The sequence below is a fragment of the Dromiciops gliroides genome, chromosome 3 (genome assembly GCF_019393635.1).
Source record: "Dromiciops gliroides isolate mDroGli1 chromosome 3, mDroGli1.pri, whole genome shotgun sequence".
NCBI classification, from domain to species: Eukaryota; Metazoa; Chordata; class Mammalia; order Microbiotheria; family Microbiotheriidae; genus Dromiciops; species Dromiciops gliroides.
The window spans coordinates 476,087,007-476,102,587 of record NC_057863.1 but is presented as its reverse complement, the minus strand read 5'-3'; the positions used below and the strand labels follow the sequence as shown (position 1 = coordinate 476,102,587).

General features: G+C 40.7%; 1 pseudogene; it reads left to right on the top strand.

Annotated features, from left to right (window-relative positions):
* Positions 1-13,653: 13,653 nt before the first annotated feature.
* Positions 13,654-13,997, top strand: LOC122750669 (annotated as a pseudogene).
* The last annotated feature ends 1,584 nt before the right edge of the window (positions 13,998-15,581 follow it).

The window sequence follows — 15,581 nt, the reverse complement described above, 5'->3', positions numbered from 1 at the left end:
GTTCTGGGTCTGGAGTCAAGAGGATCTGAATTCAAATCCAGTCTCAGATTCTTACTAGCTCTGTGACGGGCAAATCAGTTAACTTCAGTGTTCTTGCACTTAGCACAATGCCTGGTGTATAGAAGGAGTGTGATAAATGCTTGTTTCCTTCCTACTTCCCAGGTTTGTCATGAGAATAAAGTGAGATAGCTTTTTTTTTTTTTTGCGAGGCAATGGGGGTTAAGTGACTTGCCCAGGGTCACACAGCTAGTAAGTGTCAAGTGTCCGAGGCTGGATTTGAACTCAGGTACTCCTGAATCCAAGGCCAGTGCTTTATCCACTGCGCCACCTAGCTGCCCCGAGATAGCATTTTAAAGGTACTTTGTAATACCTAAAAGTGTTATATAAATGCTAGCTCTTAGTATTATTCATATCTATTTAATGCGTCTCCCTGACTTCAGTCCTTCCCCACTATCATGCAGCCTATGTACCCACATTCATCTTTAATCCAGCTAAGACCATGAGTGTATCACAATAGGATATGGCACAATAATGAATCTTCAGTCAAGCAAACAATCATGTATTAAGTTTTTACTACATGCCAAACACTGTGCCTGGCACCGAGAATACAAAAAACAAAGTCTAACTGTCCCTCCTGACATTCAATCAGGGGGTAGTCTTGATAACCAGGAATAGTTGGGGAAAGGTTAAATTATGATCAGTGTTTTTATTAGGTGTAACAGACAGGGAGGTATGTTCATTAATTTTCAAAATTTTTATTAAAAATACTGAAATATAAATCAGTGGTTAAAAAGTAAACTCTATATCATCCAGAAAATTCAATATATGGAACAACCCATTTTACAAGGTTCATGAATAAGGTTGGTTTTGATGAACAGATAGATAGATAGATAGACACATAGATACACGCACATACATATGACATAATGCTCATATGATTATATTTCTGTATGTGTAGATCTATATCTATTAGCTAGTGGGTCTAGAGTACTGGTCTCCCAGATTTCCAGACTCAAGTCTGAACACTTGAGTGCAAATCCTGCCTTAGACACTTAATCAAAAGCAGTCACCCTGAACAAATCACTTAAATTCTATCTACCTCAATTTCCTCAACTATAAATTAGGGATAATAATATAACAATAATATATCAATATAATATTATATATATATACATTATATAGAAATAATAAAATAGTACATATCTCAAAGAATTGTTATAACAAATCAAATTAGATAATAAATATAAAACTTGTCAAAACCTTGAAGCATTATATGAGCTATCTTTATATTCATTTATCTATGTATATATTTCATATATTCTATATCAAATACATATTTATATCAAGTGTATGGAATATATCTATAAGGAATAAATTCTATAGAGTATAATCTATATAACATATAGATTATATTCTATCTGATAAACTCTATTCTATATATTATATAGAATATACCTATATGGAACATAGTAAAGTCCATCCAGATCCATTGTCAATCAGATAAATACACAAATGACCAAATAACATTTTATCATAATTTCTTATATTCACCATTTTCATGATAGTCAGCAGCAGACCATTTACCATCCCAGCCCTCAGTCATCTTTCATCAATGACTGCTCATTTCACCACTCCTCATCTCCTGCCTTGAGGGAAAGCTCTGTAACAGAGGGAGTATCTGGCTTCCTGGTATGGTAGCAGCTTTCCTTGGCAGCTGACCTGGCCAAATGTCACTGACACAGGACAGGACACATCACAGTTAATTATTATTTAAAGATAAAATGTACTCAGAGACAGGCTCATTTCTAAAATATGTGAATAACTAGTTACATTAATAAGATGTTATTCTTTTCTAGAGCTCTTCTATTAGGTTAACATAATAGAGAGCTGATCTAAGACCGTGGAAGACCAAAGTTCAAATTCCATCTTTGGCTCATACTGTCTTTGTGACTTTGGGCAGAACCCAGTGCCCTTGGTCAGATCACTAATGCTATAAGCTGATCTGCATCGGTAGAGCAGGTCCCTCGCCAAGTTGGTCCTTAGACTGATAAAATCACTACCTTGGCCCTAAAAACATGAACATAGGATCATAGGATGATGGTTTTGGCCTATTCCCAGACTACCTAAGATGGCAGCACCCACACGGGATATGCCAGGAATCTGCTTCTGGGAGACAGGAGGACTAGCACAGGCATGGACCTTCTGTGTTGGCCTACAATGTGTTTGGAAACAGCTTCCTTCCATTGGCTGCACAGCCTGAACTGGTTGCAGTCTGTAAAACTACCTTAGTGGAGAGTCTGTCTCTCTCTTTCCTGTGGTATCCAGGCATGAAGAAAGCCTTCACTCAGAACAGGTAGCACTACATGCCAAAGGAAGCCTGGGGGCCACCTCCTCTTCTGTTTTGACCATGTGATCGTGAGAAATGGGTTTGGAGTTTTTTTGGTCTGTTTTGTTTGTCTTTTTCATAATGCCTTTAGCAGGTGCCTGGCATGTAGCAGGAGTTTGATAAATGCTTCTTTCCTTCTTTCCTTCCTTCCCAGGGTTGTCATGAGAATAAAACAAGATAATATTTTAAGGCACTTTGTAAACCTTAGGTGCAGGGAGTGGAGTCCCTGATATATCTCCCAGGATTCTCTGGTACCTAAAGGGGGAGGGGGGAGGGGAGGGAAGAGCAGTCTCTTGCCTCTGCCAGTGGTTAGAACCCACGCCCTCTACTGTGTTCTCTCCCGATTTTAGAGGCCAGTGATCAACATCTCACTTAGTTCCTTATATCAGGTTAACTTTTACAAAGGAATATTTATATCAAAGGTAAAGCAAAACCAAAATTTTTCCCAATACCTCAGAGTTCTGGGCCCCCATACCCAGCCCCCCACTTTGGTGTCCAGGAAGGGGAAGGAGAGTAAACTCACAGATTAGTTCAATTTCTACATAGCATTAGTCCCACCAAGTTCCAAGTCCAAAGTTTTCAAGACCCCTACCCACTAGTTTCCAGGGCACTGGCTTCCAGGGGCTTCCCTACCTGGCTGACTACCACATCTGGCCTGGAATTCTGGGCTCCAAGGACCCCACAGTTTAACTCTTGGGTGAAGGACTTCACTTCTTGCACCTAGAACTGAGAGGACAATCAAAACAAATCAAAATCTCCAATACATTTCTCAGTGCTACCACATAACCTAAAAGGAGGGGAAAGGGGAAGTGGTCCTCAGGCCCTTTCCACTATTCTCTAATGTCACTTCCTGGGAGCAACTGAGTCCTTCAATCCTGGATGCCACAGGAAAGAAAAAGAAAAAAAAGAAAGAAAAACTCCAGGTCAGGTAGTTTTAAAGATTGAGGCCAGTTCCAGATACACAGCCGATTGGGAAAAAGATGTTACTGAATATATGGTAGGCCAACACAGAATACCCAGCCTTCATCAGTCCTCCTATCTCCCAAAAGCAGGTCTCTGGCATTTCCCACATGGGGACCTCCATCTTAAGTGATCTGGGTATGTGTCAAATCCATTACAAAAGACAGCCATAAATATACATGCAATAGAGTGTCCCAAAAGTTTTAGTGTAGTTTTCAGCTATCAAAGATCAAAAGAAAGCCCCCCTACCAGTTTTGTTCTCAGAAGATAGTTTGCTATTAAAAACTTAAAACTGCACTAAGACTTTTGGGACATGCTGTGTGTGTGTGTGTGTGTGTGTGTGTGTGTGTGTGTGTGGTGTGTGTGGTGTGTGTGTATGTATGTGTATGTATGTATGTATCTGTCTATCTATGTTTTTATCCCTAGGTATGTATTGCAACATATAAAAACTGTACCTAACTCTATGTTCTTCCAACATTTCACAGCCTACTCAGTGAGCTCTTTCAAGTCTCTGCAAATCTCCCATCTCTGATCCCTCTGCCAATCACTGGAAATTGGATAGTAGGGAAGCAGAAGGAAAAGGTGTTATAATCCTGCCTAGCCACAAATCCTGGAATCCAAGAACAAAGTTTTCACACTTAAATATGGCTGCATGCAACACAATTCTCTATAGATTTCCTTTCATGTAAATGGTTGTGAAAGCAGCTTTGGGTTTTTGTGTGTGTGTTTTTTTTTTCCTTTTAAGGTATCTGACATCTCTCTCCCTAATGGCTCAGAGTAAATGAGGTTGTGCAGAAGCCAGAGATAATAGAGGGGGATGTCAACCCCATGACATTGCCTCCCAGCAAGAGAAAACACAATCTGCTCAGAGAATCTGGAAAACATCCAGGAGCCAGACCTTGATCTGGCAGTTCATCCCAAGCTCATAGGGGAATTCCAGATGGCTGAGAAGACAAAGATGCTCTGGTGGTTTTGTGTAGAATTCTGGTGCATTGGTATGGATTTTCCCCCTAGTTTTAAAACTCTCTCATGAATACTATAACACTGCTGAGTACAACAGAATATGTGAACAGTAACCAACAACAGCAAAGAGATGAGCCTGAACTGTTAGAAATGTCAGAATGAAATAAAATCAATACTTTGTATTTAACTGAGACTTAAACCCTATCCCTCCAGAACCACAGAAAATAATGACATTGCGGTGCTTTTTCCTAGGAAATGTGCAGCCTGCAGCCAAACATTCAATAGGCATCATAATCTCAAAGGACTAAAAAATGTTGATGAAAGACAACAAGGTATGAATAAGTGTTTTCTAATCTCTTGAGATAATTTAAAGTGGATACCAGCATTCTATTCAATTTAATTCAATAAACTAGAGGCAGCTGATATTTTAAAATCTACAATCTGATTTTTAAAATTTACATCATCTACCAATCTAACTAAGTTCTAGGGCTAGGAATAGAAACAGGACCCATCCTAGACAAAACGGTCAAGTAGGTGAAAGATGGAGAATTGTAATAGTTACCCAACCTTTTCAAGTAGGAGAGTTCCTTTTAAACATCCAAAAATATTTCACAGATTTCTAGGTTCAAATCCTACTTCAGATACTAACCAGCTATGTGACTCTGGACACTATCTCTCAGAGCCTCTGTTTCCTTAACTGCAAGATGGAAATATATTAGCGCTTACATCACAGGATTGTTATGAGAATGAAATAAGAATATAATACAAAAGCAAAGAAACAAACATTTATTAAGTGTTAACTATGTACCAGTGGATAGAGTGCCAGGAAGACCTGAGTTCAAATATGACCTCTGACACTTATTAGCTGTCTGACCCTGGGCAAGTCATTTACCATCTATTTGCATTAATCCACTGGAGATAGAAATGGCAAACTACTCTAGCATCTTTGCCAAGAAAATCCCAGGGAAAGCATTGCCATGCTATGGTATACAGGGTCAAAAATAGAAGAGTCTGACCTCACTGAACAACATGTGCCAGGCACTGTGCTAAGTGCTAGACAAGTTAAAAAAAAAAAGATGACATTCCCTGCCCTCAGGGACCTTACATTCTAATGAGGGAAGATAACACAAGAAAGGGAGTTGAAAAGGGGAGGAGCAAAGATGGTACAAGAATAGAGCTATGGTATCTTAGAGAGTCAGAAGCACAGCTACTAGGGGAATGAAATATGGCTGGCCTAATCCTATCTCCAAAGTGGAGGCCCTGAAAAGAATTTACCAATGGAAGAAGGGGAGTAGCTCAATGGAAGGATATTCTAGAAGGCCTTAGCTATTAGGGGAAATTCCAGCACAAGAAGGTAACTGAGGCATGGCGAGGAAGTCTGGAGAATCAGAAACCCATCAAGGATGGGAAAGAAATATTGCCGTCCCAGGCCAACTCCAAAATGGAGAGCCTAAAAAGTCTGTTTTGTAAGCCATAAAGTGCTATTTGGTTGGTTGTTATTATTATTATTATGAAAATACATGATACGCATGTATAACCTATATCAGATTGCTCACCATCTCAGGAAGTGGGGAGGAGAGGGAGGGAGGCATAGAATTTGGAACTCGAACCTTTTTTTAAAATTGTTAAGAATTAATTGTTTTACCTTGTAATTGGGGGGGGGAGAATAAAATATTATCTGTTCATCTTTGGTTTTGTTTCTCACAGAAGAAACTTCTTCTGACAAACCCTAAACCACATGTCACATACCATTAAAATAATTCTATAGCCCTATGGCATAGTAGAAAGAGCCCTGGACTTACAAAGAAAAGCCAGGTTCAAATCCTGACTATCACAGCTGTGTGACCTTGGGAACTCTCACTTCTTCAGGCCTCCTTTTCATCAAAGAAGAAAACATACAGAGAATGGAGAAGGACAAAGGCCGGAGGGATATCTGTGATAGGGGATCAGAAGGAAGAAGGGAAATGGCCAAAGACATAGGAGGAACTAGGGGAGAGCAATATCATAGAAGTTAAGGAAATGGAGCGCTTTTATAAACAGGGGTCGATGGCATCAAATGTTGTGAAGAGTTCAAGAGAATAAAAGAAAAAAGATTTGGGGATTTAATTATTTGAGAAGGCATTGACAAGTTTCAAGAGAGGACATTCAGCAGGGGTAAGGAACAGGAGTCAGGTAGGAAATAGAAGTTGGATTTAAAGAGGCTGAGAAGTAAGGAAGTGAGTATAGTTTACTTTGTGGTGAATTTTATAGTGTTATAGTGGAAGGCAGAGACAGAGACAAAGAGAGGGGGCAGGAGAGAGAGAGAGAGAGAGAGAGAGAAAGAGAGAGAGAGAGAGAGAGAGAGAGAGAGAGAGAGAGAGAGAGAAGGAGGGAGGGATGGAGGGAAAGGGAGAGAGGAAGGGAGGGAGAGAATTTTAGTTCCAAAGGCAGTAGGCTTAAATGACTTTTTTTTTAGACCCGAGCATTTTTGTGGACACAGAGTTAGTGGAGAAGGAATCAAAAGTATAAGAAAGATAGGGGGGATGGATGATCAATAGAACCAGGTTCTAGAGGAGGTGGTAAGATAGGCAGGACCAAGGGCACAGGTGAAAGGTTAGCACTGGCAGAGAACAAGGAATACTTCTTCCCCTTCACTGGCCTCCTTGCTATTCCTTAACAATCCATTTTCCAACTCTGGATATTTTCACTGGCTGTCTCTCATGCCTAGAATGTTTTCTTTCCTCACCTCTACCTTCTTCTGCCTTCCCTATTTTCCAGGTCCCCCTTAATCCTTGGGCTATCTCTTTAAGATTATGTCCACTTTATCCTGCCTATATCTTGTTAGAGCAAGCACATTTTTTGGTTTGGTTGTTTCCTTTTTTTTTTTTTTTTATCCTTAGCACCTAGCACAGTTCCTGACATGTAGTAGGTAATTAATAAATGCTTGTTGATTTTACTTGACCCAGAAGGACACAGTGGGTGTTTAGGGTATGTATAGGAGGGTAATTAAGGGATTTCATGTTGGAAGGCCTCAATTTTCCAATAAAGCAGAAGGCAATAATATTACTACAGTACTAATAACAGCAATAACAGATTTAAGAACAGAGAACCTGTTCTCAAAATAGCTGTCCCTGTGCGTCTTACCACAGTATAAAACTAAAAAGATAAATACCAATAATTTCCTGGAGGTGGGGGAGCTATGATTTCATTAGCATAAGAAATTTCTGATTTAGAAACTCCATCCACTGATAAACAGGAACTCCTCTGTGATTTACTGTTTCGAGAGTTGTGGGGGACTCTGACAAGTTGAGTTACCCAAGGTCATGCAGCTAGTTTGTCTTAGAGGCAAGAACTGAACTAGAAGCCTTCCGTACCCTGAGGATAGCATTCTATACTTGGGTCTCATTGCCTCCCTCAAGAATGATTTCAATAATAGTATACAATTCAGTTGAACTAAACTGAATGTGACTGGCCCCAAAGACAAGCCCTTAGACAATCTACTTTATCACATACAGTGGTGTGATATAAAAAAAGGAGGAGGGTGTGGAATCTGACAGAGCAATCACTAATATGGAGGATGCCATTCAGTGTATGCAAAATGGCAGAAGCCAAGCAGAGGATACAACATGTAGTTCAATAGCCTGTATGTCTAAACAATCTAGAATTTTCTTGCTGTTTATGAAGACAAATGTGGGACTGAACTAGATAGATAAGTTCTTTTTTTCACAGCTCTCTTCTTCATTGGTTAGTTTTTAGTGCTTCTGTCTCCATTTTCTCCTAAAACTTGGAAAAGGAAAATCTGATGCTGATGGGGAGATTAGCACTTTGAGGACTGAAGAGACCTTAGAGAACATCTGGTTTAATCTCATTTTATAGATGAGGAAATTGAATCCCAAAGAGGTTAGATGGAATTACCCCCCAAATAGCAATAAAATGAGCCCTGGAGTGGCAAAACTCACAGAAGGATGGGCTGAGATTATTTTCCAGATTAAAGGGGGCCATACTGATCTGAGAGCAGAGTCCAACCCCACGATCATGCTGACACAGACCCTAACATGCTGGGAAAGAGGAATTTACCCCCAAAACTCCAAATCAGCTGTAGTGCCAGCATCTTCTGTAACTAAGCTTATGGTCGGGTGAGAGGGCTGAGCGGCTGACCACGGGGAAAGTACAGGGATGTCTGCGGGACCTAAGGAAGAATTCGGCTATCCCACCCCAGCACGGAACCAGGAAGAAATCCTGAGCAGCAGGAGGCCCAGGTGGGGGAGGGGCACAGGCTTGTCGAAGCTAATAGCCACCACAGCACACAAAGTATTGCTGGCTGGTTAACTAGAAAATTGGTTTGAGGTTCTCTTCAGATGAGAGAACAGGCCAGGCCAAAGAAAAACCTGACCTCCCTCAAACCAAAACACCTGGGACCCTCTGAAGCTTGGGACAGTGTAGCTTGGAAGTAAGGCCCCACTGTAAGAGGGAGTAAAAGTCAAGTTAAAAAAACCAGGAACATGAGCAAGCAAAGAAAATTGAGAACAATAAAAAGTTTCTTTAGAGACCAGGAAGATTGAGGTGCACCTTCAGAAGAGGATAGCAACCTCAGGGCCCCTACATCCAAAGCTTCTAAGAAAAATATGAATTGGTCTCAGGCCATGGAAATGCTCAAAAGGGACTCTGAAGAGAAAGTAGGGGAGATAGAAGGAAGATTTAGAAAGGTGGAGGAAAGAATGGAAAGAGAAATGAGACCAATGCAGGAGAGTCATGAAAAAAAAGTCAACAGTTTGAAAAGCCAAATGGAAAAGGAGATAAAAAGGCTCTGTGAAGAAAATAATTGCTTAAGAATTCGGATTGAACAAACAGAAGCTAGCAACTTTATGAGAAACCAAGACACGGTAAAGCAAATCCAAATGAATAAAAAAATAGAGGTCAATATGAAATATTTCCTTGGAAAAACAGCTGACCTGGAAAATAAATCCAGGAGATATCATTTGAAAATAATTGGACTACCTGAAAACCATTACCAAAATAAGAGTTTAGATAACATCTTCCAAGAGATTGTCAGGGAAAATTGCCCTGATATTTGTAAAAATATTTTAACTAACTAGGGGCCTAATCTGTGGACTTTTGACTGGCTGGCTATCTGACTGCTATTAATTGCATAAGTCAGTCTGTTAGGGCCATTTAAAATTTCCCCCACAACTGCTCCCAAATTGATAAGCAAATGCCTCTTTTAATTAAATAATCAAAGCAGGGTTTATTTATAAAAATAAATATAAGAGATAAGGGTAAAGAAATGAAAAGTTATACAACCTAACTTTTAAAGTTTCTCTCCTTCCTTTGCCTCTGCCACCTGCACTTATTACCCCCAAGCCTCATCTCTCACCTTTCTTTCCATACAGTTCCTCAGTCTCCTTAGCATCCTTGTACAGACTAACCTCCTTCTAGCATCCCCCCTTACCATCTAACTTCCCTGCTTCACTGCTCTGCTCCTTTCTTCTAACTCCAAGCCTCCTTAAATTTGTCAACTCCCCTGAAAAGCCCTAGAGTCATTGTTCCTTTGGCATCTCTCTACCTTCTCGCTAGCTCTTTCTCTATCCCCTTCCTCTCTGTACCCTTAAAACCCCCCAGTGTCCTTTTTAACCTCCTCTCTCCATTGAAACTCGGGCTGGCCACCGCAGGGCCGGCCAAGCCCTGTGCTGCCTGCGCCGGGAACTGGAGGCTGAGTGAAGCAAACCCCGACATCCCTCCAGTTTTTTCATGCACCTCTCTGCTGTGTGCACAGGACATGCCATGCCACACCTGGGGCCTGGGGTTTTTCATCCAAGCAGCTTAGCCCAGCTCAGAGACCCCCTCAGTTGAAACAAAGGGGGAGGGGCAGCTCTGCTTGGGGAGCCTGAGGCTAATTTTAATGCCTACCTATTCTAGAAGCAGAAGGCAAAACAGAAATTGAAAGAATCCACCGATCATTTCCTGAAAGAGATCCCAAAAGGAAAACCCCCAGGAATATTATAGCCAAATTCCAGAGTTCCCAGGTCAAGGAGGAAATATTGTAAGCTGCTAGAAAGAAACAATTCAAATACTGTCGAGCTACAATAAGGATAAAACAAGATCTAGCAGCATCTACATTAAAGGACTAGAGGGCATGGAATATGATATTCCAGAGAGCAAAGGAACTGGGATTATAGCCAAGAATCATGCAACCAGCAAAACTGATTATAATCTTTCAGAGGAAAAAATGGAACTTCAATGAAAAAGAGGACTTTCAGGCATTTGTGATGAAAAGACCTGAACTGAATAGAAAATTTGACTTTCAAATACAAGACCCTGGAGAAACATAAAAAGGTAAATGGGAAAAAAAAATCATGAGGGATATTAAAAGATTAAACTGTTTACATTCCTACATGGGATGATAATACTTCAAACTCATAAGAACTTTCCTAGTAAGGAATTCACAGAGGACACAGGTCTGAACTGAACATGAAGGAATGACATCTGTAAAGCATTTATTTTTTGTTTATCCATGTTCTTTGTGGGGCAAACAGGGTGAGTGTCTTATGTCTGGGGCTGGATTTGGGCTTGGGGCCTCCTGGGTCCAGGGCTGGTGCTTTGTCCACTGTGCCACCTAGCTAACCCATGATGACATCTTTAAAATAGAATTGAGAGGTAGGAGGAATAGACTGTGGGAGGGAGAAGGGGAGTGGTGGACTGGGGAGAGGTAGTTCACATGAAGGAAATAAGAAAAAACCTTATGGAGGGGAGGAGAAGAGGGGGTAGGAGTGGGAGAGTGAGGGAACCTTACTATCATCAGAATTGGCTCAAAGAAGGAATAACATACATACTCAAGTGGGTATAGTAATATATTTTTGCCCTGAGGGAAAGTGGGAGGGGAGGGAGATAAGAGGGGAGGGGAGAAGAAGAGAAGGAAAGAAGAGCAGATTGGGGGAGAGAGCAGTAAAAAGCAAAACACTTTCAAGGATGGTGAAGATATTCTGCATAACTGCACAAGTATGACATATTGAATTGCTTGATTTCATAGGGAGGGGTGAGAAGGGAGGGAGGGAAGAAGAAAAATTTTGAACACAGAATTAGCTCAAAGACCTTAATCTCATCAGAGTGGGCTCAATTGAAAGGAGAAATCTATTTAACCCTACAGGAAAGTAGGAGGGGAAGAGGATAAGGAGGGAAGGGTAAAAGAAGGGAGGGCTGAGCGGGGGAGGGGACAGTCAGAAGTAAAATACTTTTGAGGAGGAAGAGGGTAAAAGAAGATAGAAAATAGAGTAAATATCATGGGAAGGGAATAGGATGGAGGGAAATAGTTATGATGATTGGCAAACCATATGGTACCTACTCTGCTGGGCTATTGTGAAGAAAATTCTTGGTCAAGTTTAAGGTACTATATAAAAGTCATGATGAACAGGATGCTATCAGAAAAGCCTGGAAAGACCTACATTAACTGAAGCAGAGTGAAATGTACTGTATACAAAATAACAGCAATAATGTAAGATGATCTGCCGGGAAGAACTCAGTTATTCTCAGCAAGGAAATGAACCAATATAACCCTGAAGGACTTATGAAAATTGCAATCCATCTACAGAGAGAGAACTGATGGTATCTGAAAACAGATTGAAACACATGTTTTTTTTCCTTGAGAATTCCTTAATCTGAAGTTTTGTTTTTTAACTGTTTTCTCTCAAAACCTAGCTAAAGTGGGGATGTTTTCCATGACTACTCATGTATAACTTATATTGAATTGCTTGTGTTCTTGGGGGTGGGGGGTTGGAAAGGAGGGAGGAAGAGAAGTTGGAAAGTTTTTTAAAATTTATGTCAAAATTTGTTTTTACATATATTTTGGAAAACAAAATTCTAAACAAACAAAAGAGGTTAGATGGTTTATACTTACAAGTAGTTAGTAGAAAAGTCAAGATTTGAACCCAAATCCTCTAATTCTGAATTTGGGGCTCTTTCCACTATTGCACTCTGCCTTCAGTCTTAGTACCCTTGCCATTTTCCATGAGCATTTGCATGGGATTATTTTTGTCCTTGTAACAGAATTCTCATATTTTTTTCTCTGAGAGAACTAAAATGCTGAAAAACAGAAAGCTTAAGTAAGTGACATATACCACTAACCCTCCTCCCCGGTCCCCGTCCCCTACCACTCTCCCTGCCACCATATCCTCCTTCAAATGAAACATGAAGTTTGCCTGGGGCTTGGCTAGAAATAGAACCAAACCCTCAGTTCCTTTCCTGAGGTTCAGCTTTTAGATTTTTTCATTTATATCCATCATCCCTGTTATCACGGGATGGCTAGATAGTGGCAGCAAATTTTCCCTCAGAGCCAGTTCCTTATCTGAATTGAGTTCATCCTTATGGCCTTATAAAGATGAGCCAACCTCAGGAACTCAGAATCCAGGTCAAAGGCACCTAGAAACATATGGACTTTTTTTTTTGCAGCAATCCTAACAAAACTATATTATTTATAATAACACATACAGATGATGGCTCAATGGAAACTGACATTTGGATAGCAGGCAGCTGAGATAGCCAATACAGAGTTTGGGAGATGATATGTGAAGATCTTATGGCAGATATTATGGGTCCTACAACTCCTACTGGGATAAAGAATGAAAGTATTGAAGGCTGGTGGGGTTGTTTTTTTTCCCTTTCAGGAAAAATACAATCAATAAATATCATTAATCTTATGGATTTCATCTAGTCTGTATCTCAAGTGACTGGCTTGATACCCTATTTTGTGTGCATGTGCCAGATGATTCAAAGTAAGGTAAGAATCACCACTGTTTGGAATTTTGTTCCTACTAAAATAGGTGTCATTACACCCAAGCAGGGTCATCACATGTCTAAGATAATCCTTAGTTCAGTTTTTCCTGTTTGAGATGCTCTTGCATAACCAATGACATTTTAATCCAAGTATTAAGAGGCCATGCATATTCTGCTGATCTAGGTCTACTTTTATCACCCAGAGGCCTCTCTTCCCAGGTGTGCTAAAAACTCATAATTGTGCCAACAACCCACTGAGAATCTGTATCCAGTCTTACTGGAACACATTTCTATTTACAACCCTTTTCTCTCTCTCTCTTTTTTTAACCTGAATGTTTAGCTCCATTTAACTAGGTGGTATAGTGTTTAAACGTTCAGAACATGTCCCTGAGAACTACACCAGTGACTGTGGGGCTGTGGCCCAGCCCCTGGCAGGGGCAGGGCTTGGGGCCAGCATGGCCGTGCATCCAGAAGCATCCCGGAATTCGCAGTACCCGCTACCGGGGAGGACCCTCCAGCCTCACCCTTCACCCTTCACCCTTCACCCTCCAGCCTCCAGCTCCAGCCTCCAGCTTTCTGCAGCCACAGCCTCCACTGTCATGCCGAAATATGAGTTCTTTGTGTACATGATCTGTAAGGCTGTTCTAAGGCAGTCACCGAGTCCTCAACAAGCTGGGTGGGGTCCAGTTTGACATTGACCTGCCCAACAAGAAAGTGTGCATCGATTCAGATCATAGTGTGGAAACACTGCGATAAACGGGAAAGTCCACCAACTACCTTGGGACCAAGTAGCAAGAAGCTCCACCCTCTGGCCAGCAGGATGAACCAAAGGGGGCAGGAGCCCGAGTGGCAGGCTCCCCAGGATCCACTCCCATTCTGACCAGCTGTGGAAAAGAAGGGAGACCTGTGACTGGAAAAGAAAGAGAGGAAAGAGCGAATCAGTGACTGGGAGCCCACTGTGTTCCGGGGGTGTCCTTCGGCTCATTGTCCCTCTTTCTTTGCCACCCTCTAATAAAATGGAGCTGGGTTTTGCTGGAGGGGGGGGGGGGGAGAGTGCAAGACACGGAAGCATAAAGACCTGAGTTCAAATCCTGCCTCAGACACTTGTGCTTCTGGGCAAATCATTTAACTTCGGACAGCCTCCGTTTTCTCATGTGTAAAATAGGAATAATGAATAATAGCCACTACTTCACCAAGTAGCTTGTGAGGATCAAATGAGATAACATATACATGGCACACCTTAAAGCACTGAGTCTAAAACTTTGTGAACACTCTTTATAAATATTAACAATATAAATACTAACTATTTACCCACACGGTTTCTTGGCTATTCCTAATCTACCAATTAATTGCCAGCATTAGGAGATAATCCAGACCACTCTTTTATAGTCCAAGGGAGCAGTCAAAATATTGACTAAACCTTCTTAATTTAGGTACCAACTATTTCCCTTTCAGATTATCATGGAAGTACAAGAAGAATCTGTTAAAAAAAGGGACAAAACCTATCAGAATGACAAAACATTTAGGGAAAGATCTCTATGAACTTTTAATCATGTAGCAAAACATACTTCCTCATCTACATTTGAAATGTGAAAAGAGTTCAGGTATCTGTCTATTTATCTAAGACCACAAGGATTTTTAATTGGGAGTTACTAAACACAGTAGAGGAAGTGAAGAAGAACACTGTCAGGTGTAGCTGAATACTCCTGTAGTAAGAAGGGATTGTAAAAGTTTGAGAAAAAAGTCAGGGGGGAATAAGAAATTATGTAACTATGTAGTTAATGATTCAACACCATGCTCTATAACTAATCTTTGAGATTCTCATTTTCAGTTACTAAAGAAAAGTTACAATAACTAGAATCTAAAATTTCTAATAATAGTTGTGAGGATCAAATGCATTAATAGTTGTAAATCCTTTACTAGAGTTCCTGGCACATATCAGGTGCTGAATAAATCCTTGTTCCATTCTCCCTTCCACCATCAGGGCAGGACAGGTTTTCATTACCTGGAGGCAGTGTGTATGATGCGGGGTGCTGCTTGTATTTTCTTTTGCATCCGCTATCATACACACTGCCTATAGAAATCACACTCCACACTTTGGACCTCTCGGGGAGGAAGAGGAATCTACAAGCTAAGAGAGAACTAATACTGCTGACAAGCCTCATCTCCAATCAAATTCAATTCAATACAAGCTTGTTAGATGTCTACTGTGAAAAACATGGCAGTAGGTACTGGGGATACTAAGATAGAATGGAACACAGTCCCCATTTTAGAGGATCTGATGTTGTCCTGGGAATATAACATGTAAACAGACAAGTGTAGTCATGATAACTTGAAGAGGAGGAAGAGAGAGCAAGTCCTAACAACCAAGGGAAGGAAAAGGCTTCCTGTTGGAATTAGCACATGAGCAGAAGTTTGAACAAAGCTGGAAATTCTAGTAGGCAGAAGTGAGGAAGGAATCCATTTCAGATATTAAGGATAGGCTATATACAAAGTCATTGAGGCAGAAGATGGAATGCCAAGTTTG